The 27,788-nt window shown below is 37.4% G+C and overlaps 1 pseudogene; it reads right to left on the bottom strand.

Moving 5' to 3' along the window:
• Positions 1-1,528: 1,528 nt before the first annotated feature.
• LOC139969275 (uncharacterized) lies at positions 1,529-26,910 on the bottom strand (annotated as a pseudogene).
• Between the last annotated feature and the right edge of the window lie 878 nt (positions 26,911-27,788).

Below are 27,788 nucleotides of genomic sequence, written 5' to 3'. Positions count from 1 at the left end.
ACTTCTGCTCTTATTAAAGCCCCAGTAGCCGTTTGAAATGTAGTGGTAGAGTTGGAATAAAATGTGACATTAAACTTCTCAAAAGAAAAAGCTGATACATATGGCAGCTTAATAGGGCCATGATAATTATCTTTTTTTTCCCGTTTTTTTTTCTCGTTTTACTGCCTCCCCCCCCCTCGTTTCTGACTTTTTACTTCCGTTTTTCCTACTCCCCCCCGTTTTTCCGACTTTGCCTAGCCTATACTTGCAATGTGTTTACATTCGCGTTTGTAACTATAGCAAAGCCGAACGCCTCGCCTGTCTATGATCACTGTAAAAGTACTGCTGCAATGGCTGCTAGCTTGTCTAGGGAGCAATTGGTTACATTGAATTTCAGGCTCGGGTATTCAAACTTTTTCGTTTTTTTTCCCGTTTTTTCCGGTTGAGGCAAACTGCGTTTCAAATTTACATTCATCATGAGCTTTCATTTTGGTTCCATGCTGGTAACAGGTGAGCCGATCGTCTGAAGATGTCGGCTTACGCGTAAGCTAGTCCTAGCTTCAGTACATCCGCTGTCCGGCACATACCATACAAGATATTTCCACGTATGCAGTCCACAGTATACATACTGCACCAATGCTTCAGGGTCAAGAAAGAAAGTCTGCAAAACGAACAAAAAAAGTCAGAAAAACGAACAAAAAAAACCCTAGAACCCCCCCCCCCCCCCAAAAAAAAGGAAAAAAAAAGAAAAAAAGTCTGAAAAACTAAATTTTAACTCAGAAAAACGAATTTTAAACTCAAAAAACGAAAAAACAAAATCGGAAAAACAACAAAAATTATCATGGCTCAATTGAGCCGCCGTAGATACAGTGCATGAGAGATGCATAGAAAGTTGACCTATTTCAGTTATATATTCAATGTGAATGAACCATAGTAGCTTGGAAGTTAGCCAACATTGAGCATTTGGGGGGGGGGGGGGCTAAGATTGATTTCCTCACAAATTTGTGTGTAAATAGGTATATTTAATGGGCACTAGTCAAAGTATTGCAGGGGCTCAGCCCCCCACACCCCCTAAGCTTATGTATATACAGTTACATAGCCAGAGATTTTTCATGCGGAGGTTCACCTTGTTTTTCTGATCTGGCCACAGAAGGGTTCCAAAGGGGTCCCCTCCCACTTTAGTGATATCTGCCACTATCAGGTAGCCAACGCCAGCAATTTGCCCTCAATATTGGGGGGGGGGGGCATTAAATTGTCGCCCATTAAAATGGGGGGGGCAAACCCCCATGATCCCTGATGCCAAACCAGGTAACCGATGCCAAAACCAAGTTACCAACATCAAAACCAGGTAACCGATGTTAAGCTGGGTAATCGATTCCAAAACTGGGTAACTGCCACCAATACTGGGTAACCAGCGCTAAACTGGGTGTCCGCAAAATGCAAGTAATCGCCTAGTATATAATATATTATAGGGTCCCTGTATTCATATTATTGGTTTGGTAAAAACCACAAAAAGCATGATTTATAAAGTACATAACTTAATGTTCCTGTTATATATGTTTATTTTCAAAACAACAGATATGTATTGACAAATTCTAATTTATATATCATCAAAATACTTATATATAATAATTCAAACATGGTGATATACAGTACTACACTGTGAAGAATTGAGACGTGTGATGTGTTTATTGTGACACGTCACATGTTTAACAATGAACGCATAGTGTTTTTCAACCCTGATTAAACCTCATTGGTTATTTTGACAGTGACTCATCATCCCACCTAAATAAACGCAGTGTGACCCTTGAAGCATACCTATGGCATGTCATGTGTTAACACATAGCCCATAAGCCTAAAACAATAAATTATTGAATATGATATGCAAATTACGTTATAGCATATATCATAGACAAAAATGCATTTCATCAATTAAGAACCTACCTATGCACCAATATTTCTATCAAGATTAATGTAAAATGCAGTGTAAAAATATGTAATTTACACATACTAACAGTTGAAACAAATTTACACTTTATGATAATTATATTAAATTTGTGTTACAATATAAACAACATTTGGCGTTTAAAAGCAGAACGGTTATAAATGCTTACATGTGTTTATTTTTAAACACCTTCGAATATGTTTTTGCATTTAAGCACCATGTTTAAGTTGCATAAATACATACAGACACATATGACACAGTAGACACACACATACATAACACACATTTAGTGCTGCTCCATCCACATCGCAGCACTAATTAGAGAACAAAAATACAATACAAGAATAATAATACACAAATATATACAAAACTGCACTGCGAAGCAAAGCCTAAACACTAATGTTTAACATAAATGCAAAAGATCAATGTGTTCAAAGGCTGTCACAGCCTGGTGTTTACTTTGGTGTTCAAATCTAAACACTTTCAATTTACAGTGTACTTGTTGACTACCAAACTTTCTGAATAACTTTGCAAGAAGCAAGTGGGCACATCACCAGTGTTGTAATGCTTTAAAATAGTTGGTACTCGAGTACTACTAGAGTACTGATTTGCAGGTACTTGGCGTTAGTATTTGTACTCGGATGTTAAAGTACTCGATATCGGATAACAAAGTACCCGAATAGCAATATTAAGCATAAATTTTGACTTTTTAAACATTTAAATAAGTTGTACTAGTTTTATGCATTAACAAATGACAGTTTGGCTTAAGTAGTATAAATTAAAAGCTGATAAAATTATGAAACAGCCCCTCCCCCCTAAAAAAAATTCAGGGGGAAGTTCACCCCTACGAATTCTCGTAGCGGGATCGACAAGAAAGTGAGGGATTCCCGCAATAGTGCTGCTTAGCGCTAACACTGCTCAGAGCCCTGAGAAGTACTACGGTTCTTGGTTCTCTGATAGGAGTACTCAACTACAACACCGAGTGACTTCACTAGAAGTAGCAAGATTACCATTTGGCAAAGTGATTTGGCTAACAATCCATGCATTTTGTCAATAAAAATGATTTAAGTGCAATAAATGCAGAGTCAGTCCATCTAATGACTCAAATTCAAGTCTTCACATGGCTTACTGCACTATGTCGCTTTCCTAAGCTACGGTTTTCAGTAACACAGGTGGCATGTTTGCATTATAACCATGTTCCTGTACATGCGATGATTTAAGGGGACGGCCTCCACCATAAGAAGATCTGGCCTGAATAGGCATCTTTCTTCTTGATAATGTAGTTGGCTGCATACCAATGGTTTCAAGCTGACAAGACTGCTTTTCTTGCATTTTGATTTTGATTTTAAGCCTGAAAACTTCCCAAAGCAATTCAATGCAGAAAGTAACGCGGCATCGGTATGAAGCTTCCTACCAGATTTAATGAATGCTTCAATAGCAGGAGCATAGCATTCTGGGTTGTCATTTAAATTCTCCAATAGCAAGTCAAAATAGTTCCTTAAGTCATTTTTAACTCTGGTTTGTAGGGCCCGGTTGCTCTTGGGAGTCAGCAGTATAATGTGCAGTCCTTGCAAGATATGCATTTTGAAATACTCTTTGCTGGTCCAAGCTGCCTTATACAGCAGTAGTGCTTCCATATTCATCTGATGACACAGCTGAATACCCACTAGTACTTTCCATCATATCAGATGAAGTATTTACAGTATACACAATGCCATCTTCACTGGAACTGGGTCAGGCTTGGGGCGATTACATCTGAATGTAATCGATTACGATTACGATTACTTGAGAATGTATGATTACGATTATGATTACGATTACAGCCTAAAGTTGAAGTAATCGATTACGATTACATTGTAATGTAATCGTGATTACAATCATGATTCCATTGTGGTTACTTGCACAATCCTCTGCCTATCTGTTTAATATAACTCTCTGCCGGAAAATAGGGCAATGAAATAGGGCAAAGGAAGGGCATTTACAGTATACGGACAAAATTGTGGAAGTATATCTACAATTCCTACCAGGCATTACACATTTATGCCTTAACACGTTTAAGATGTGTAACCCATAAGTCCAGTAAAAAATACCATTTAAACAGACAAAGAGTAAACAGACAAATACTAAAGTAAAACAAATGAAGATTTTCATGCAACACTATAGTTTGTAAACTAATAATTTCTGCATAGCAGCAAAACTAAAACCTCTTTTACATTATAACACCAAAATAAAACTAAACAGCTTTGAAATGGGGCATTCCACAGTACATGGGACATGGAAGGCCAAAGTAAAAGTAAATTATTTTCATCAAAAGGGGTCAACTCTGGTAAAGCAAATTCTGATCCACCAAAATACTTAATTTGCAGTGATTTTTTCAGCAACAAGGTTAATTACATTAATTAAAGAGGTGTAAATGGTGCAAAGTTGGATGGGTTATTGGACAATGGAATGTAGGCAAATTTCTGAATAACTTTTTCCCCCACAACATGAGATGAGTACAATTAACGTTTTACTAATGGACATTGAAATGTCCCGTCCGTGATGTTTTCACAAGAATTTCTATGCTAGCTGCCAATGCGTTTTGCACTATTTCTGTATTCAAATGAGAACAATAGACTGACATAAATAGCAATGTGCTTTCAATAGCTGCTACACCTGAGCCTTGTGGCCCACTGAACATGGCAAATGGAATTATTTATCAAATTTACTTACTTAAATGAATTTAAAGGGTGTATTTTGTCAGCCTGACTGTTATTGTTTGTTAAGTGTTTAATATACTAATGAAATAATTTCTATAATCAGCACACCATGTCAACTAATGTCAACCAGTTGTGTATGCAAAAGGATTGTGAAGGCTGAGAGGCAGCATTGAACAGAATAATTCAGGTGATAAAAAATCCTTGAATATGGTGATCAAATCCCCAGTACTTCTTAGTATAAGTTTATTGTGCTAGAGAATTCTAGAAGCAGGAACACTTCTTTGGTCACACTAAAAGCCAATAGTAAGAATTAGTTTTAATCATTTCTACTAATTTTGCCCTTCTCATTCAAATTTCACTGTAATCATAAATGTAATACAATTACGATTACTTTGCCCTTGTAATCGATTACGATTACGATTACGATTACTTTGTAATTTTCACAAAAGTAATCGATTACGATTTCGATTACTTCAAAACATGTAATCGATTGTAATCGATTACGATTACTGATTACGATTACCCCAAGCCTGAACTGGGTACACTATACTGTATTTCAGATATGGAAACAATCTGCTCTTGGTCGATGGAACTTGCAGGTGGCAAGAATTTACTCTTCTTGCTATGATACAAGCGATTTTTGGCAATGTCCAACATGCGTAGCTCATAGAAGTCCATCATTCTTGTTGACACAAAATCAAGAAGCTGGACAACATTAAATGCCTTGCTGCGTTGCAGAATACGATCCTTCAAAACATGCATTGAGGCTACACAATAATTGTTTGTGTTATTCCTCTCACCTGAAAGTCTTTTCTATAGCATAGGGCCCATTGTTCTTTGCGGCAATACAGTTGCTTTAACATCTATAGTCTTGGAAGCTTGTATACTTAATTACTGTGTTATTTGTTAGCATGGACATGTACACATCATCAAGTTGTTCGGCATCATTAGCACATAGCAGATCTTTAACACAGGTTACTAATACCATGTTTTGCAACCTATAGCACCTCCAGGTAGCCTGCAAAACATGGAAGGTGCATGGAAGGAACTTGGGAACACTGCTTGAAGCGCTGTGCGTTGAGCAACACTATCATCAGTCATTATAAGCTTGGGTCCAGTACTTCCTCGCCCATAAAAACCATCCTCTGGAATCAATTGAAGGTATAAGGACAGGCGGCCTTAATTGTGTTACTGCTTTCATTGGTGACATTAAGACATCCCACAGGAAGGCCTCCACTGCATGAATGAGTCATCAGGAGATATATAAGACAATTCTGTCGATCCACATTACCTGTAGAATCCACAATCATCAATTCGCCAGACTATTTAACTGTGCTGAGAACCCGTTTCATCAACAGTGTGCAAATACCTACTATTAGATGGTTTCCTGAAGTGCAGTCCATTTTGACACAGTCACCTTCTGCCTGGTTGAGTTGAAGAATCAGATTTTCTAGGTGTTGGAGGACACCAGCCTGCTGAGGCTTTCTTGAAGCATTTATAGTATAGTCTATAAAATTTAGAAATAAAATTAATTTGATAGGTAAAATCTCATCAGTAACATCAACAACAATCTGACAGACAGACACACACACAATTGTCATTACATGGGATCACATCTGCTCCACAAGTGGGTCTCCTCTGATGACACTTATAAATCAGTAAAAGAAATTATTCCAATTTGCACAGTGATTTGTTGTCTGTACAAGTTTGTATGATGTAGTCGTTAATATAATAACAACTTGTTCTGGAATTATATACACTGGAGAGTAGGTACTGTACCACAAGGTTGAGGACATGCATCCATTCAATATAACCAAAACAAAAACAATAGGTATCAAAATTCCGCACATTAAAGGATAAGCCCAATCAAAGTTTGCCTCTAGATTCAAGTTATGCTAAATACAAGTATGAGCTCAACTGAAGTTTTTCTTATCAAGTTAAAGTAGGAATCAGAGTTAATATTTCGGATTTGGGTAGGCAGGCAGTAACTTTTTTCCCTCCTAGAACGCTATCGCAAATAGAATAAGTGTATTCATCTGTACTCCTGTAAAATAACAAATCAAATAAATATTCATAAAATTGTCCATTAAAGCACTATATAAAGTACTCGTCCAGGGGCACCACTCACCCCATGGGCATTACTCAACCATGGGGCACTACTCAGTACTCACCCTGGGCACTACTCGCCCCAGGGGCACTACTCCCCATGGGGGCACTACTCGCCATGGGGGCACTACTCGCCATGTGGGCACTACTTGTCCTGGGGGAACTACTTGCCACAGGGAACTACTCTCCACAGGGGCACTACCAACTGTGAGGGCACTACCCACCATGGGTTACTACTCCCCCTAGTGCACTACCAGTACTCACTACAGGGTCACCACAATGCCACATGCCCTGAGGCACTACTCGACCTGAGGGCACTACTCGCCACAATGACACTACTCGCCACAGGGCACTACACACCTAAGGGCACTACTAGCCCCAAGGGCACTACTCGCCCCAAGGCTGTGGTTTAACATCATATCCAACCCAGGATCATAGGCTGTAGTTAGTCATACCCAGGATCATAGGCTGTAGTTAGTCATACCCAGGATCATAGGCTGTAGTTTGATGTCATACTAACCTCGAATATCGTACAAGTTTCTTCACTATAGCTGTCATCTGTCCAGGCAATTGGTGTTCTTTGAGCAATGTCGCTTGTCTGCAGTTACTAATTTCGGGTCGGTTTTATGTTGACAACGATAAACTCTCTGTAAATATAGCATAAAATAATTGTACAGTAACAAGAATTTAATATACTAACAAAATCCTGTACATATGAATTTTGTACACCAATACAATTTTCAAGTTGTACATTGTTCCAATGGTGTATACTAAGTTTCATGGGCTGTTTGATCTTGTGTAGCCTACTCATCAGTCTTTGCTTGGTTACTGGTATATCATGTCACTTTCTCACAAAAAGGGATTCTTGGTATGTTTTGATTTTCCTTTGCATGATAAGGCTAAAATAAGTCTCATGGTATGATATTAATAGGATGATTACATTAAATGTAAAATCCAGAAAATCACAACGATAGGTAAGCAAATTTTGCATGAAATTTTATAACTCATAACTACTGTACATGGAAATATTTTGTTTGTCAGCATATAAGCATTATAAATACACTTTCTCTAGCAGTGGCAGTACCAAAAATGAACGGGAGGGACCAAAACTTAGGAGGGTGAGGGAGGGGGTTGATGTCAAACTTTTAGCACAAAAGGTCAGGACACAAATATACTTTAGAAATATTGGTAGGGTGGCCAAACTGGGGGGGGGGGGTTGGACTTGCCCCATCAGTAATTTCCACATCAGTAAATGATGAGAGTAAGCTTGATGTCTTTCTTCATAAAGGCCTTAAGCGAATATTAAAAATACATTGGCCAACAAGAATATCTAATGAAGGATAAGAGAGAAAGCTAATATAGAGGCATTGAGCAAAAGATGGAGATGAAAATGGTTGGGCCATGTTTTGAGAATAAACAGAAATGACAATGCCAAGATTGCACTCACATCGACACCAGATGGCAAGCTAAGAAGGAGAAGACTGAAAGAGACCTGGAGGAGAACAGTGGAAACGGGAGATCCAATCTTAGTCTACAGAGTTGGACAGAAGCAGAACAGAGAGCAAGAGGCCGGATAGGATAGAGCAGACTGATAAATGGCCCAATCCTTCACAAGGAGAGAAGGAACTAAGTCAAGTCATCAGTAACTTATCATTGAAAACTGTCAGTGTCAATCCTGCAAATATTTTATAAAAAATATTACCACAGCAAATCCTGCAAATATTTTATGTATGAAAATGTTTGTACCTTAAAAACATTCTTCTCCATTTCAGTTTCAGGATATGTTTTATATGTACGAAGCGTGTTGAGAGATTCAGATTCAAAGTTGCATTTCCAGTCCAACACAGCTTCCTTCGTTGACTATGGAAGGCGAATCGTTGCAGTTAATTGTTCTTCATTATCCAGTGATGGTGGTTTCTCAAAATTTGTGACTTTTACACAGACATATTCTGGTAATATTTTTTGAAATAAAAAATAAAACTTGTTAGTGTAAGTATATAATACATTGCCAAGGTGACAGCTGAAACAAAAACACATCATCTTATGATGGGATTAACTTGTATTTAGTGTTTTAATGTTCGCAAATTTTGTACAAACTTAAAACAAATTGAGTAAAAACTTAGTCGGTACGTGGAGCAAGTCCACTGTTGGCCCACTTGCATGCACGCCGGCAGTACTCGAATTACAGACTGGAGTACGAGTACGGGTTCAAGTACCGTACAAGTTGTTTGTTAATGAACACAGATACAGATGTTTCTAGTATAATGATCTATCAAATAATGCAGTATTTTATTTTATATAGATTGGCTTTCTCTCCCTTTTTTAGAGACAGTCGAGCCACAGCCCCTGGATGATTCGACGTGTAATGACCCACATACTAGGTTGTGGTCACACTCGCATATTCTAAATTAGGCTTATGCCTAGAGCCAAACAGTCTCTCTGCCAAAGGCATGTCCCTCATAATACTCCTCGTCATAACTCCTGATCCCAAACACAGCCATGAAGGCATAGGCCTACATAAAGTGTTTTGAGTTAGCCTAGGCTGAGCTGAGCAGTTAGCTTGTTGTAACTTGTATTTGTAAGTAGCCTAGCCTAGTCAGTAGTACTAGCAGTAGTACCAAAGATATTTCACCTTCATATTGGTAGTACTGTCTAGACGGCTCAGGCTAGTCCTAGGTCGAAAAACTTAGTTGCAATAATAATTTCACATGCGATCAAGATAATGGCCAATCTGATGGTAACAACCGGTTCGAAAAGGAGGATTAACGTCTTATTTTCGTATCTTGGTGGACGTAACATTCCCAGAAACATTACACATTATATACTTGTTTTATTAGATGCCCGATTTTGTTTATATTGTAGCAGTAATTCTTTAATTTTAAGGTATTTTTAAGATTCTCTAGTGCTTACATAACTGTGTTTCTGTGCAACGTATCTCACAAAGCCACAGTAAAAGATTTTGATCAGTTTTCGTGCTGTATTTAGGTCCAATGGGGAACAATAGACACAAACTGAGGAATTTTTAGATAGAAAACAAAATTTTTAACTAACATGCACTATTTAAATCTACTGATAAAGCGATTTTACGTTAAATTCAACCCAATTCTATCGCTCGATCTACATGTGCTTATGCTGTGACTGTGATAGTACTATCTACGTATGCCAGTATAGCTCCCTAGGCACAATCAAGACTTTGGTCAGTTTTTGTGCTGTAATTAGGTACAATGGGAAATAATTGTCACAAACCTGCAAGTTTTAGAAAGAAAAAAAAAAAATTCTAGCTAAAGGCCCAGTCACATCTCACCGGATTGCACGAACGGATAAGAGTACGCGCGAAAAACAGTCATCCGGTTATTTCCGTTGGTAAAAGTTGTCGCGCATGCATCTGGGGTTTGCAACGTACCGGACGTTCAACGGTGAAAACGGATTACAAACATACGAGGGACGGACAGCAACGGACGAACAACGGAATAACAATGAACGAACTAACGAACACCAACGGATAGTAACGAATTTACAACGGACAATTAACGGATAAAGAACATACAAAACGTAGGAGTACCGGAAAAGTAACAGACATACCGGACTAGCAACGGAGAAGAAACGGTCTAAAACCTGGGCCTCCGGAGTGCCTCAAAATTAAGTTGATGAAAGATTTTGGTCTTCCATTCGCAGCTCCTGCATTAGTTGGTCATAAAGACTAAACTGCCGTCTTCTCTGTGAACCTAGCAAGGCCCTAGACCAGCATTTAAGCCGAGCACGTCTCTTCCTTCTCTTCTTGACTTATTCATTGGTCTTGATGTTGGCTTCAGTGATAAGCATCTGTGCTTTTAAAGCTGACAGTGTGTTCTGAAGCTTGAATCTTTCTGAAGGGTCCATGATGTAGGTGTTGACGGTAGAGGTTATAGGAGCAGAATGAGGCGTGGGACGCTTGGAGTGGACAAGGTGGAGGTACGCTGCATCTCCGTTCTATGTCCGTCTGTTATACTTTCCTGGCCTGAGTTCTTCCGTTTCTTCCGTGTAACGTCCGTTACCTATCCGTTCATTGTCAGTTCTATTCCTTTGCACTTCCGTTATTTCTACGTTAGCGTCCGTCGAATATACGGTATAGGTACTGTACTTCTACGTTTCATCCGTTCTTTGTCCGTTAATGATCCGGTGAGCAATAGCAATAACCAGAGACGAACGGAGAAATACAGTATGCCAAACGCATACAGAACGAACAAAACGCACGAGAAACTGATAAAACGGAAGCTTAACGGATTAATAACGAATAAATAACGGAGACATTTTTCGGTGGATGTCCGTTCCAAGTTTTATGCATGTTCAAAATCGACACCGGACAAACCGGACCCTCCCGGTAATGAAACGTAGACGGACGGAGGAGAACCGCATACTAAACGGATAATAACGTACATCAACGGAGTGCCATTTTTTGTCTTCGTTCCCTCTCCGTTATTGCAATCCGGTGAGATGTGACTGGGCTTTAACATGCACTATTTTAATCTATTGCTAAAGCGATTTTACGTTAAATTCAACCCATTTACATCGCTCGATCTAGAGCTGGTGTTAATGCTGATACTTTGGTACTATTTGTAGAACTTTAACATATCCTAGCAGCACAGAGTGTGGTACTCTTTTTAAGGGGGTAGTTTCAGTAATTTAAACCACCCAAAATGATATCAAATTAACAAGACAGGTTTCATTTTGCTCTCTAGATATATATCCAAGCTCACATTTATAGTTTCTGGAATGTTTATGAAACTGTTTATGAGAAAGTACTTAAAATACAAAACTGTAGCCTTCAGAAACTATGTAAGGTTTGTGTACCGTGCACACTACAATACTCAATTATCTCAATTTTATGGTATAATTTTGTTAATTTTCAGACATAAACCATATGTTTCTGTTTATTTATCAAAGATTACATATCAGTAAGATCATATCCAATTTTTCAAGCATTTTAGTCCATTTCTTGATTAAGAAATTGGCAAAATATTATACATTTACTATTACTGTGGTGTGTATAGTTGTATAAGTCATTCTGTTACATATGAGGTGGTGTAGTTTCAGCCCTGTCATTGATACCAAATCAAATCAAATATTCACAAGTGGCCAATATGAGACAGACAAGACATTTTCAAGAAGAAATACACTCTGATTTACAATTTTGGTTGATTATTTTTTCTCAAAGCAAGGCAAATATATGACTGCAACCCAATGTAAAGTATATCATCATTAATTTTGAACAATGTAAACATCCACGTTCTGATAGTTGAAGGATTAAAATTGGTAAATTATTCACAAGAAACTCTCCATTTTCAGGAAGAAATTAGACTTATTCTAAAACTGGACAAACTCCTCTAACTTGCACGTACAGTAATGAATTTTATGTTTGCACTTTGGTCGGCTGTACAAGTTTGAAGCTGCCAATGAAAAACACTTGTAACAATGTCCTTTAAGCATACTTTTCCATATGAACGATATTACCAGTACAAATATCTTTATCCTTTAAAATTATGTCGATTTGAAAACTTTTAAACCATAATTTGAAAAGTTATCGTCCTTTTCGTGAACTGTTCCAAACTTGACACGCATGTACTGATTGGCTTAACGTTACAAATGAAAGGGTGCTCGTATGTACCACCCAGAACAGGGTCGGTTTTTAGCCTGTCATTAGGTCGAATGGCACACAATTCCCACAAACTAATAATATTTGGAGAAAAAAAACAAAATTTCAGGGGCACAAACCCTTTTTCTGAATTACTGATCAAATGATTTGACGTTAAAACTAGCCCTCTTTCATCAATTTACTAGATCGAAACATGCATATTGTCTTAGAGTGCTATAAACATAAACAGCGGTAGCTGTATAGTTACACTCACGACTTTGGTCAGTTTTGGGACTATAAATAGGTCAAATGGTAATCTATCGTGAAACTGCAACAATATTTCCAATGAAAACAAATTTACAAGTTCACATACACTTTTTCAAAGGAAAACAAAGTTGAATAAATCCCCAATTACTGGATTAAAGAGCCATGTAGTCATCTTATTTGGATGCATCTATATTAGTACCTGGTGTTACATATGTTAAACACATTGCGTTTGATGTTCTGTAATTTGGTCATTTGGCATGTACTTTTCTCCATAAGGTCTGTAGGCAGTGTTTCCTCTAAAAAAATTCCCATTGAGTCAAAATGGCTATAATATCTGAATATTTGACTCACCACCATTCTGGGGGAGGGGTCTAAGGGGAGGGGTAAAATTCCGGGCAAATTATTTTATTGAACACAAAAACACTATCTGTTTTCGTGACTCTTCACGATGTTACATTTTGCCAACAGTATTAGTACCAGGGGTATAGCAAGGATTTTCAAAGTTGTAGGCAGGACTATCTGAGCGGAGCGCCACCATCGGTTGGCGCGGAGCGTACAAGAAAATTTTTGGTTTTACAAACCCCCCAGATGGCCGGAAACGGCCCTTCTCAAGTGTTCATTCTGGTTCCCTGGCCTCTTGGTAACTTGAGACACCTCATTCAATGTCACTTTTAAACACAAAAAACAAACGAGTTAAAATAGTACGTAATTCAATACTACATAATGTATTTAAAATTAGCAAGGTACATGTACAGAGTAAGCCAGTAGCAACAGGCAACAAAGTGCTGCAGCTCTATAAAGTCTGTTAATCAACGATAGGCTTATTTGACTGTGGAATGTTTCTCAATTGAATTTTATCTGCGTAAACAGGTTCTTAACTAGATGTTAAAAAACTGACAAGATTGGATCCTAGTCTTTTTCGGCGGGTAGAGTGTTGATTGAAACGGCACGCGATAAAAATGACAGCCTAGATGACTACAGAAGAATAGGTCACCTAATTTAGCCATATTTTTGCTACGTTCAATTCAATAGGTTTTCCTGTTTAGACTCTAAAACTCACTCATCCCATAATTCATTGAATTATGGGTGTTTTTAAAAAAAAAGATAGCTTGGCTGAAAAAAGTGTAGGCACGGGCCTACAGTGCTACATACTGGCTACGCCCCAGTGTACTAAACATCAGCCAATCTGATTTAAGGTTGAGGCATGGAACCCTGAGCTTTATTTAAACAATGAATGCTAAATAATCATAAATTAGTTCGTTGCATATTACGCTTTTTTTTACAAGCTAAATTTGGCTCATATAGTGCACTACTTGCAATGCAGGGTAGGAATTAAGATTTGGCTTTTGGGGGCTAGTTTGGAAAATGAAAAGTTAAAAACGCCCCCTTAATGTATTTACGAGGGCTTTTTTAAGGTTTAAAGGGGTGCTTTTCCAAAGTTCAATATGCTGTTTACGGAAAAGGTTGTAAGCATTCATCAGGATCAATTGCACAATTACCCTCTTCCTAGTTAGCTGCGACGGTATAGCAATTTCATTGAAAGTTTAGCAAATAACGTTTAGCAAATAACGTCAATCCACCGAACATGTGACGAAAAACCAATACACATCAACTGAAATAGAAAACACAGGTTTTAGTTTACTTCCACTGAAGGTACCCTTTCCTTTATTCATGTATTTTTTCGTGTGTGGATAAAATCACTCACCACCAATTACGAAACCATATTACCACTGAAAAGTAATCAAAGTTAAAACCTTCAATCCATCGCCACAGCAACGGTGTATGCAAAATACAACATTCCCTCTTTAAGACATAGCACATACCTTCCAAACAACTGCCGATTTCCAGCAAATTGAAAGTTGTAAACAAAGCTATGCATTATTTTCTTTTTTTGCAAACCGATGGTTAGGCTACATTTCCCATTGTGTGGTTGTTAGTGTGGTTGTTACTTAGTGTGGTTTTTAGGCTAACATGTGGTCGAAGGTTGCAGTATTTCATGGATATTTTAGGTTTAGCTAACTGCGTCACAATTTCAGCAAATAAAGAGATGCTTAGGCTAGATTTTCCTGTTGACTACGTTTGGTGTTCGGCTACCATGCGCGCGACGATAGCAGCAAAGAAAGTATGTAAACAAAGCTACGCAAAGTATTGTTATTATTTTTTTTGCAAACCTATGGTTAGGCTACATTTCCCATTGACTTAGTGTGGTTGTTAGGCTAACATGTTGTCGAAGATTGCAGTTTTTCTTGGATACTTTTATTTTTATTGGCGACACAATTACTTGAGCAAATAAACAGATGGCTAGGTTAGAGTTCCATGTTGACTTAGTGTGAAGTTAGGCTACCATGTGGTCGGAGATTTGTCGGGATTTTAGTTAGGTTATTGTCGCTTGTACTGAAATTGCTTAGTGGAAGCCGTAATTTGCCAGTGACTGTACGGGAAGTTCCCGGTGATGCGCAGCAGCAGCGCGGCAGTGTGCGACCCTCTATCCCGCACTGCTTCAAATTTGATGCAGGATTGTGAGAACTGTTTGTGCAATTCGCGCTGCTACTACAAACCCTAGCTAAAGCAAAAGCATGTCACTCAATTAAATTTACACAGACACCTGATATTACGAGGGCGATTTCTTATATTTCTCTTTTCTTTTCGCCCTCGCAATTGTGCTTTCGGAGGGCTTCTTTAGCACTTGCTGGGGCGAATCGCCCGTCGCCCTCGCTTATTTCTGACCCTGTTGCAACGTTATATAAGGTAGGCTCACAGATATTATATTTAGTACACTGGTAGTGCGAACCATCGTAGTGTAGTCAATGCATCAGTGCATGTGCACGTTACGTTATATGATTTAGCTTTACAACCATCGAGCTAAATCTGTGTGACAGTATAGAAAAAAATAGCTACGGTAAAGTTAATGATCGCATTAACATTTCTGACGATAAATTGGAAACAATTTACAGTAATAATTTCTTCACTTCAAGTTGAAGTTTTGAACGTTTTTTTTTTTTTTTACACTGTATAAAATTCAGGAGAAAATGAAACCCTCATTTTTTTTCTCTCTCTCTGAACGCCAGTGCGTCAAATCGGCAAGCCATTGCGTCAAAATCGCGTCATAGCGGAAACACTGTCTGTAGGGCTGGTAAATTTTCCTACTCATCTTCGCCCTTTTTAATATGTAAAAATAATGATATTACGGAAAATGCCTCAAACTCATCACTTCGTTAAAACAAAACAGTCTGACGTGAACATAAATTTTATCCGTATCCATTTGAACGTGTTTCAGAATCCATCGGTCTATTAATAATAATATCTATGGCCGTTATATGATATCATACGACGACATATAGATATAACCACTAGAATACGAATGCACCAAATGGAAACTTTCGTCGGCGCCAAATTAAAGTTGATCAGTTTTTACGTCTGTTCTTTGTGATACCTGTTAGAATTTACCTGGAACCCTTTTTTTATGATAAATAAACAATTTTAATGATGGTATTTATTCCTTGATGGATGTGAAAACTGCTTTTAATGTAACAATACGTCAAATTTTAGGTATAAACTAAAATGAAGCCTCAATTTCAGTGCAATTTAAATTTACCCTATGTTAAATACGCAATTTGAAACCCCTCTCGCCTCAGTAAATGCAGTGTATGCCCCCATGAATGTACTACGGTCGATTATATCTCAAATGTCCACCCCCCTGTAATTCTAAGTGTAAAGGAGGACTTCACAAAATTTCTTACAATGCTTTGATTTGCTGGTGAAAAGTACGAGCCTTAATATTGACCAATCAAGTCAAATTTTATATCACTAGAGAGAGAGGAGTCTACAAACTTTTCTTTGGCATATGAAAGAAATTGGTTACGCAATCACACTCCCAGCAAGCACAATGTAAGCATTGAGAGATAGGGACAATTTGAAGACATTCACTGCTTTCCCAAGTGGTTTTTACTTTTTCAGATTAAAAAGTACGGGGTTTAGTTCACACGCATTATAAATAACGACACATTATCGAAAAGAGGACACAATATTCTTCAAAATGACATAAGAAAGAGTTTTCTGCGTGCTACACTTAGAAGTTATGAAAAGAGTTAGCACAAAATGTGCTTATTTTGTAGCGATATTTGCTGCGTAAAGGGGTGTTTTGTGCCGAGTTCCGCAAGGAATCCATATGAGTAACCGTGCTCAATTTTACTATAAATTTCATCTGGACATTTAAAAATCAATTTCTTTGTTGATTGGTGGTTTGCATGCTAATTACATACTTTTGTACTTATATGAAGTGCACAAAAGATGTGATTCTTTGTATGTTGTGTTGCAATTACAAAATGTGAAAATAATTCCTTTTCGTACAGTTTCTTTTTGAAGAGAAATACAAGATTAAGAAAATAAGTACTTACATGATCATCACTGTTCACAATCAGAAAGTTTCTGTCTTCCTTTAACAAACATGGAAGAATCCACAGGGCGGCTGTTTGAGTTGCATCTGTGAAGGAAAGAGGAACCCTGACTTTAGCTTGAGCCCACAAGTAGTCAAGATATGCTGTCTCACACATAGGCTATTTATTATAAAATACCACTAGTTCCTCAAGGTCACCAAATGTGATGCAAAGTGGGCAGATTGCTTCAAAAACAAATAACTTGTTTGGCCTTGAAATTTCATACATTTTAAATGTCTTGAGTATGAATATAACAACTATTTTGGATTAATGCCTATGTCAGATGTAAGATGGTCAGCTCTTACATAAAGTTTTCTTTTGTACCATAGTTTTACTTGTTTATTAGTGCACTGTGCAGTGCTCACTGTACAGAGGTCCATACATTTGTACAGTATATTTGTATGTTATCTTGTGGTAGTATAAGGGGGGATTAAGATCTCTCCTTCTGGGTTGCTAAGCAACTATCTTTGTTCTTCCTGGAAATTAGCCCTCACAGGAAATGGGGTATGTGTATATATATTATAGGAACAAAGGAGTTTTGTGAGGGTATAGGGAGTTAGGCAGTTGGCCATGAGTATTGGAGCAAGACAGTTGCATATAAGAGATGAAATATAGTTTTAATGCTGGATAGTTTGTTTTAATCCTTAATTTACAAGTTCAATTTACTGTAGTCCTTATGATTTTATGGAAGGAGTGATATTCTACTGACAGTCTGGGACATTATTTACTATAAAGAATATTATTTACTTAGAGGATATTATTTTACCATAAAAAATTTTCCGGGACAACATTTGTTATAACTGACATTATTTTACCACAAAGGATATACACATTATTTTACTGGAGGATAGCCTGGGACTCTATTGCTTATTAATTAAAGGATACTATTTTGTTGGGATCAGACATTATACCATATTTATCTGTTCAACTCTATCCTGATGTCGTGGAATACTGTATCTGATGTCGTGGAAGATCTGTACCTGATGTCACCAGCACGCCAATCCACCAGAATCAGCATTTAAATTAAACATATTGTAATAACATTAACTATTGGGGTGCGCACCTGACAACTGTAAGTCATTTTATCTAATTCTTATTCTGGGCCCAGATCAGCTGTACTGTATATTGTTTGTTATTCATAGTTAATTTCTTTTGATCCAATCCAGTTGAGTTTTCTATTTTTTATGTGTCTTGCTCTGTTTTTGGTCTTCACACCAAACCCAGAGTTCTCTGATCAAGAAAAACATTTATTTTCAGTGGCAAACACCCTTACACATATAACAGACTTTCCAAATCATGAACTGCATTTCCAAAAAAAAAAGGTGATTTCTGTGAGAGAAATATCTTCCAAATGCAACATGCTATTGAGTTAAAATTTTCATTAAAAGCCAATATTATTTGTACTTCTTTTTTGGAAACCGTTACAATTATTACCAGAATGTGCCTAGAAAGGTTGACGCAAGACATAATGGATTGCAACTTTGAAACTGTTTCCAGCATAAGGGTAAAAGTATATGCAGCCATTCTTAAGAATGAACTGGAATGCACCCCTTGCAAGAGCATATTCATATTCAAGCCTTTACGGAAGATTATGGTGCTTGTTGAACAAGAACATCCACTTCGTATGACATGATTTCCCAATGTCACAATATTTTATGACCTAAAGAGTACCACTGATGTTCCCAAAACAGGTAGACTTACTTGCATTTTCTTCTGGAGATAACATCCTCTGCATGTGTGTGTCCAATAATCCAGGAGAAAATATACGGTACCCTTTGAATGGTTGAACATTTTGAAGTTTATGATATTGTTGGCAATACCAACTACTTCAGATACAGTATGTCTTGCCAAGCATACAGAGTTAAAAAGTCTTGGATAATCTGTTTAAAGAAGATAGTAGAAAATGGACAATATGTATGTATGTATGTATGTATGTATGTATGTATGTATGTATGTATGTATGTATGTATGTATGTATGTATGTATGTATGTTTAGAATATTCTGTTTAGAATTTCAAAATAAAAATAAAAATACAATAAAACTGTTAGCAAACTGCTTATCCACTAGAGAGCCTGTGTAAGAGAATGTGTAAAAATAAGTTGGCCTGATGTTTGGATCCTAGCAGGATCTTCTTCAAAGGCTAAATGACAAGTTACAGTTACAGAAGGTACAAAAATACACACAGAATACAGACAGGTTAATGAGCATGGTGAACACAAAGAGATAAATGTAAGGGGATTAGTAGACAAGGGCTGGAGGGGATATATCTGTTTAGAATATTTTGTAGCATAAAAGTGCCCCAATTAGTTTGCCTAAACATTTACTGACAGGAAGTGTCAAAAACAGCAGTTACTGTTCCTTCCTATTGATTCTGGAGGCTATTGTTTCTTGGTACATTTATAGAATATCATAGGATTGTATTGGTGGATAAGAATTACAATTTGTTTGCGACATTCCAGGTTAAGTTTTCTGCTAGCTTTGTTAAGTATGTAACCAATAACTTTCCTCTGACTTATAAATACTGATTGATCCAATTTCAAGTGGATGTAATTGGTATTCAATTGGGTGTATATGTTGTAAACCAGGTTTCATCTTGGGTCTATATAGACCACATATGATAATGTGCAACTTGGTATCCTCAACCATAATATTTCTATGGATACTATTAGGAAGCCCTGCAGATGTTTGCAACCAATTCTAGAACAGCCTCTATGGGTTTTTATATTTTGGTGGGGACTTCCCAGGACTGTCTATGCAGCCCTTGTTAAGGGAAACTTTTAACACTGGGAAGCCTAGAACTTGCACTTTACATGTATCACAAGGGGTAAGCTAAAGACAAATTTACATACTAACCATATCTGAGGCAGATAACAACGGGTAAGTGTCTTTGATGTCTGCAATATTAGTTTTCCTTTCGAGAATAAAAGATCTTCGGTGTCCGAATGTTATTGCCACCAGAGATTTTATTTTCTTCTCATCTTGCCTCTTCTTTGTAGATTCTTGCTTCATGTCCTTCACATGCATATCTCCTTTGTTCCTCCCTGTGGTATAATGGTAAAATATTTACGTTTACTTCCATGTTCTTCCTTAGATGACTGTCATGTTTTTCTTTTGCTGGATACTTCATCAGAGTTCATGTGTCACCTTTCATTTCTAAACTTGTCTCTCAAAGCATTTTTCACTGCCTCCTGAGTAATGTGAAGATAGTAGGGAGAGTTCCAGATACATGTAAGAATTTCATTTCATCAATTTGGCAAAATAAATGTTGTCAACAATGAAACAGGTAATTACTTCATGCATGGAATGGAACGTAAACCAGAATGCAAAAATGCACTGAGGTTCGATGACTTCACACTAGACTTGAAAAGGGGGGGGGGGGGCATGCCGTGAAAAAAACCATGTTCCTGCAAGAGTGTTCAATTCCCCAGGATGTCTGTGAGAGCATTGGGATTTGGCTGCCCAGACTACAAAACCTCAATTTCCTGTGTAAACAAAACCCTTTTCTTCTTGTTTAATAAAGAACGATTAGAAGCAAGTAGTTTGAATCTTCTTTTTCTAAAATTTTATATATCAAAGTTAAGCACTTACAAAAGATTCACAAAACAGGGTTCTTGTAGTCAGGCAAGGAAATGTTGCAATAATTAACTGCCTGAGAAGCAATTTTATACTGCTCAGTGGTGGGATATCTGAAAATGAACACAGGAGATGTTCCATAAGCAAATCGCATTCTCATCACAAGCCTAGATTATGATGGCACATTAGGTGAAATCTTAGTTAAGATCCGTGCATTCTCATTGAAGGATCATACGTGTGTCATGTGCTGAATCTGTTATATTTTTTCATACAAGGCTTTGCTTGTTATTGAATCAGGTAATCATAAAAGTACATTATCTTTACTCCACCAAACATAACACAACAGAAAAGGAAACATACATTTCATTTTTAGTAACTTCACAACAGGATTCTGCTGTTCACAAGACAAAGCTTACTACTTGGACAGAAAGTATTTGTGATATCATTCTGTTCTACAATTACAAGGTATTGTAACATCTTATAATAAAGACTGATGGCCCACTATATGTTTAATGAAATAACAAACTTCATTTTAGTTTAGTCCTAAAATTTGACGTATTGTTACATTAAAAGCAGTTTTCACATCCATCAAGGAATAAATACCATCATTAAAATTGTTTATTTATCATAAAAAAAGGTTCCAGGTAAATTCTAACAGGTATCACAAAGAACAGACGTAAAAACTGATCAACTTTAATTTGGCGCCGACGAAAGTTTCCATTTGGTACATTCGTATTCTAGTGGTTATATCTATATGTCGTCGTATGATATCATATAACGGCCATAGATATAAATATTGATAGACCGATGGATTCTGAAACACGTTCAAATGGGGACGGATAAAATTTATGTTCACGTCAGACTGTTTTGTTTTAACGAAGTGATGAGTTTGAGGTATTTTTTATTATTTTTACATATTAAAAAGGGCGAAGATGAGTAGGAGAGTTTACCAGCCCTACAGACAGTGTTTCCGCTAAGCCGCTATGACGCGATTTTGACGCAATGGCTTGCCAATTTGACGCACTGGCGTTCAGAGAGAGAGAAAAAAAAATGAGGGTTTCATTTTCTCCTGAATTTTATACAGTGTAAAAAATAAAAAAAATAAAAAAAACAGGTTCAAAAGGCATGGTGTTCAGAACTTCAACTTGAAGTGAAGAAATTACGTACATTAGTACAGTACATTATAAACACTATACTGACATCACTGCTGGGCGACTATTACAAGTATTCCATATTTTGTTCCTGCAGAAGCGCTTCGCCGTCACATGTGACGAGACTTGACACGACTGGACTTCACCTTCAACGGCCGCTAGTCTTATAATATGAATCTAAAGCAACATGTCACAAGTGTAAGTTGAAAGAGTTGTTTGGTTAAGACAATTACAGATAAATAACTGCTAAGCATAGTGCATACCTTCCATAACGTCTAAGTTTAGAGTTCTAATGTTATGCCTAGGCTAAAATAGCCTAACTGTTCTGCTACTTAATCGCCTATATAAGGTGGTATACTCCTATAAGCCTCTATATTAATCCAGCCGAATGTTCTCCTTCAGGAAAAGTGCCAAAAGCACTAGGAGAACATTTTTTTTTGTTCTGTTATCAATCATGATCTGGTTTTTTGTGGCTCGCATGTTGAAGAGCATTTAGGTCTAAGGCATTGTGTTAGTGCTAAGCGTGCGAACCAACCACCCTTTGTGAAAGAGAACTTAACATTGGCTTAAAGTTTGAATCTTCAATTTTTATCATTTGAGATTGCACCCATTTTCTTTAATACCAACTTTGACTCTTTTACATATTTACCAATATTTATTACCATAGCCACATTCTTGAAAGGCTGTATTCTGTGGATTAAAGTCAAGTAGTGTTTTAGGAATTGTATTTTTTTACTAATGAGAAGTAAGAACACTTCTGAGATGTAAAGTCTGTCAGTATTCTCATGGCACATGCCTGGCGGCAAACGTAACTTTTATTTCTAGTACGAAGGAGTACATCATTGTAGAAAATTCTAGAAGTCACAATGCAAAAAATGTTTAAGTTATGGTCGGCGTTTAAGGATCAGGCATTGTAATTGTGCTCATTCGTTGTGGAGAAAAATGTATGCTGGCCGTGTGCGAAATAGCATTACAAAAAATATTGTTCTAGCTTGTTCAAGCTACTAAGAATATTGTGTCAACTTGTCGCGAGAAATACTCACGTTTAGGCTCCATAAGTTTGAATTGTGATTCATAAATGCCTAACCCAACTTTCTGTATACTGGACCAGTCTCGAATGCGATTCGAGACTGGTCGAGTGTATAGAGAGGAGAATTGCTTCAGGATCAAAATGTTAGACAAACACTGGTTTGTTGCCGTGGCAAGCATGAAGTCATAATTAAAAGAAGTGAAGACATGGTGTAACGTTGTAATGAGTATGCAAATATGTTTATGGGCAAAGAAATGTTCCAAATTGCAAAAGAATACTGTACAGTATATATACAGGTAGCCTACTTGCAATCAGTTACAGCAGTAGTACTGTATATGTTTTCACACACACCGAGTCTCAATACACACTGTACGTACTTCTTAAATCATCCAGCTAAATACTTCGAGTAACATAAATGACTTAGGGATTAATTTTGAGCTTAATTTTGAGCTAGAGTCACTACAAACTCAACTTTGAGTGGCCACCGCTGCGAAGCAAGTGTCCACTCTAACTGCACAAAAAAGAAAAAATGTCAATGTCAGCAACCTTATCGAGGTGCTTCAACGAAGAACCGAAGCGTAAAGCATCCAACTTTGACACTAACAGAAGAAACCTTGTCGCTAAGCCTAACAATAACATTAGCACTACTAATACTACTAGCAGTAACGACATGACTGACCAGGGACTACAGTAGGCCAAGCGATCTTTCAGACTTGCAATAACACTGCGGTTACTACAAGTACAAACCTGTCGAACAATGGGGCTCAGAACTTATTTGAACGGTTCATCTACCGACCAGGGGTAGACGAGTTCTACTCAAAAGAATGTTCGCAACAGGCAACGTTGCTAGCCTAACTATTGTAGCGTTTACGGACTTTCCAGAACACACACAACTCAGCATCTGTTTATTGCGCAATTTGACCTGGTAGGTCAAAAAAACGTTTTAAAATGTTATCTTTAGAAATTTGTTCATCTGTTGTTATTTAATTTGCATTTCCCTCCATTTTTTAGTGTTTGAATTGATTAAACTACAAAAATTTAAGACCAACCGTCCAAACGACACTGCTTCATTCGTATTTTTTCACTCTTAATGTTCGTCAGAAGAAAATGCTGTTTTACAAGAGGTGAGTTTTACGTCATTCAGGAAAAAGATCAAGGGGGATAAGGAGAATTAAATACAGATCAGCAAAAATTAGCGAAAATATGCCGTTTTCTAACATTTGTGAGGGTCATTTATGAATGGGGGGCGGACCTCCGCTATCGCCTCCGTCCGCTCAGCCTCCTCGATGACGTCATCATCGGTCTCAAATCAAATTTAAGACCAGTTCCCCTTGTATTTATCCCCTAAATTAAACCATCTTCATGGGCCAATCAAGAAGGGGAGGGATTCAGTGTTTTGCAAAAATATGTGGTAGCTTATATACTTCCCTTTGTTTTGTTATGTACATAAGCATACGGGACTACCTTCGTTGGGTGAGGGCTGAGGCAATTTTTGTTTCAACACAAGCATGCCCGAAAAAAAGAGCGGCTTGTCTGAAAAAAAGGTACCTTCTGACAGATGGGAGGGGTTGCAGCATCTCCCCCTTCTCATAGGCCTATGGTTAGACCTATGTAGATCTTATATTGTTACTCCTGGGTAGGCTTGCACGGTAGACCCGTTTAAGTACCCAAACCGGTTTTTGTCGACTGAATTTCGGTACTATTTTTTATTTTAACAAAACAAAAAAACCAAATAAAAACAAAATGTGAATTGCAAATACTGATAAAACAAAGTTAAAGCTTCCACCCATCATTTTTTGACTTCGGTTTCTCATATTTACTGTTCTTTTTGCAATGTGAAAGTAAATTGCATCAAGAGAAAGCTATTCTGCTAGACGACATTGTCAGCTACGATCGGCACACGCCATATACCAGTGCTTGAGTGTGGATAGCTAGGCCTTACATTAGGCTATGCAGCCCTTATATGCGTTAATCAGTTAGGTGACCTTGTAGTATTGAACTGACCTTGGTGGCCAACGTTAGTAGTTGTGAGAAGTACACACTCAAATGACCAGATGCAGTTCAAAATAAACTGTTATATCCAACGTGTTTGTCCTCTGTGTTGTTCTTATTATTTTATTTCAATTTAACAGTAGAGGACATGGAGAAAATCTTTTCAAACACATTGAGCACGGTTCGTGTTCAAAAATTGATCGCTAAAACTTGAAAGGTACATTGCGCAATCCACAATACCATACATGTACAGCCGCGCACGTAGCCGGCCCAGAACACAGGCCTAGTAGCAGTGACAAACATTTATAACAGGCTAGCTCTGTGAGTTGAACAACTAAAGATGCAAAAAGTAACATTCGATCAATCACAGTCCATTATTCACAAGATAACACCTGGCATCAGGCTTGAGCCAAGGAATACTAAAGGAGTGAAAATGTTGCATATATGGCGGGAAATTACAGATGTTGCTGTTGGACAAGTTTACTTTGTACGTTAATAAATTTTATTTTATTTGTAAGTTTCCTTTCACTATTTCTTCTTATCAGTTATCAGACAAGGCGTCTCTCATTTAATTGTTCGTTTACGTTGATAAACACATGTTTCCAACTTTTACGTAAACAATTTATAATCTTTGCAACCTAATCCCCGCTTTTTGCCAGCGATATTTTTCAACTTGTACTTGAAAGTGTAGATTGTAAATTCTCTTCACTCCTTGAAGAGAAATTTATTTTACCCCCAAGACACTAATTTTTGTGTGTGTTAACCAACAAATTATATTTTATCATCATAAGCAGGTTAAGCAGTAAGCAACCGACCGAGCACACCCTTCCTTAGTTAACAGAAATTCTTAGACGATTGTAAGTAAATATTTACTTGTACTGTCATTATCAGTGTAGTTTTCTAGCTGACGAGACCATTGGGTGATCGGGATGATCGTGATTTTTTTTCTGAACACGAACATGAACTTGTGAAGTACAGTAAACACAAGACAAACGATACGTGTGGGTGATGTTAAAACTTTAAAACATTTCTTTAACACATTTCTTCTCAACATTTTTACTTCAGTTAAGTTAACGTGGGTTATAAAAAGATAGTAATGAAGACAATAACATTTCTTGAATTTATTCTCCTTATTTTTTACCATTTACTGCGAACGAACTAGACTTGGACCGCTGTCGGTAAAGCTTCAAAAATATGCATCTTAGCAATCGCGACACCTCCGTCAGAGATTTGGATGTTTTCAATGAAATTTGGGAGGGGAAAAAATGCTTTTTGAGCCAGATTCGTTTCTTTTTTTGCTAGAAAAAAGAAACGGTTTGCTTACCCCGGGTCCTATGGGGTTTTCTTTAGGGCTGCAGAAAGACCTAGAACATATGAGGCGAACAGCTCAATTGGCAGATAGAGCAAACAACTTTTATTATTTGATCAAATGGCAGTAATTTAACTTATTTCCAGTGTAAAACACAATTAACACGCGAGTTCCTGCTTGCGGGAAGATCACATATACATACATACATACATTGATGCTGGAATATTGATCTACAGTGAATCCCCTAATTATGCGACCAAATCGGTGGCGCCCTTCAACGTTACAGAACAATACGCACGGTGTGACTTATTACACGATAGGTCTGTGCCTACGCTAGACAGTAAGAAACAGTGAGCCTAGCCTAATGGTACAAATTTACTGCCGTACCTCTACGTGATCAACATTTTATAAATACTCTAATTACCCTACTTAAATTACAAAGCCTAATTGACTGTTTATATTACCACAGATCCAAGTCCTGCAATATATGAAACTTAGTTGACGCATTTAACACGAATAAGTGCTACTCGCTGACCTAACATACAATATTATACGTAATATTCTGTGACATCGTTGCACGTGTGGTAAACATATTTTTAGTCTTGTATAATCCCATCGTTTGCCTCAACATCATCAACCAAGACTTAATCAAATCAAAACGAGAGGTGATTTAATACAACTGGTTGAAGTTTTGGTATTTAACGTTAAATAATTCATGTAAACTCAGTAACTCACCTGCAGAAAGGAGACCCAGAACATATGAGGCGAACAGCTCAATTGGCAGATAAAGCAAGCGCCTGTCAACCACTGATCTACACTGACGTTAGTGTAGATCAGTGCTGTCAACGTACGTTCCTACATATAGGCACGCATGTTCACATTTAGTGTGCGTTTAGGTGCTTGTAATTTATAATGAACGCCAATTTGATATATTTTTAGGGGTACCTATTTTTCCGTGCAACAATATAGATAATTATCTGGACCCGCTAATCGGATGTTTGTATTTACAGGTTGGGCGCGGCTCCTTACCATTTCATTACCTCAGGTTCATTTTCTCTTTTGACTGTAGTTAGTTTTGCCTTATTAAACTTTCACGAAACTTCATATAGGCCTAGCCTACGACTCCATCCCTATCATCCCCCCTCACCCCCACATACAAAACAGTTCTTATTTTACTAATCACTATACAGACATTTCCATGGAGAAATTCGGGGATACTCCATATATCTGTACGTTTTGCCGTATATTTCTAACAAGATAGGCTATTAATAAATATATGTCAAGCTAAACAGCTGGCCTATTGTCGCCCCAATTTGACGTCTCTTATGGCATCGTCCTTCGGTTGTTGGGACTGTAGAAATTGAGCCTCTACTCGCCGGGGCAGCTCTGTGTTCCAAAATGTTGGTATTTACTATTGGGTGCATAAAAATAATGACGGATTTACCCACGAAAATATATAATAATTTCTGGTAGAGCTATATATTAACCCATTAACGAATAAATTTTTACTTCAGTTACCTAAAATAAAATATTGGTGATTATTCCACAGGGCGATCAATGAAATGTTTGGTATCCTTAAATCGAATGTGCGGTACCGATCAATCGAATGTTCAGTACCGATCAATCGAATAAGCGGTACCGATCAATCGAATATTCGTTACCGATCAATCGAATGTTCAATATCGTTCA

Source organism: Apostichopus japonicus, chromosome 6 (genome assembly GCF_037975245.1).
Source record: "Apostichopus japonicus isolate 1M-3 chromosome 6, ASM3797524v1, whole genome shotgun sequence".
Taxonomy (NCBI): Eukaryota; Metazoa; Echinodermata; class Holothuroidea; order Aspidochirotida; family Stichopodidae; genus Apostichopus; species Apostichopus japonicus.
The sequence above is the reverse complement of the archived record's forward strand: the minus strand, read 5'-3'. Positions and strand labels throughout refer to the sequence as shown.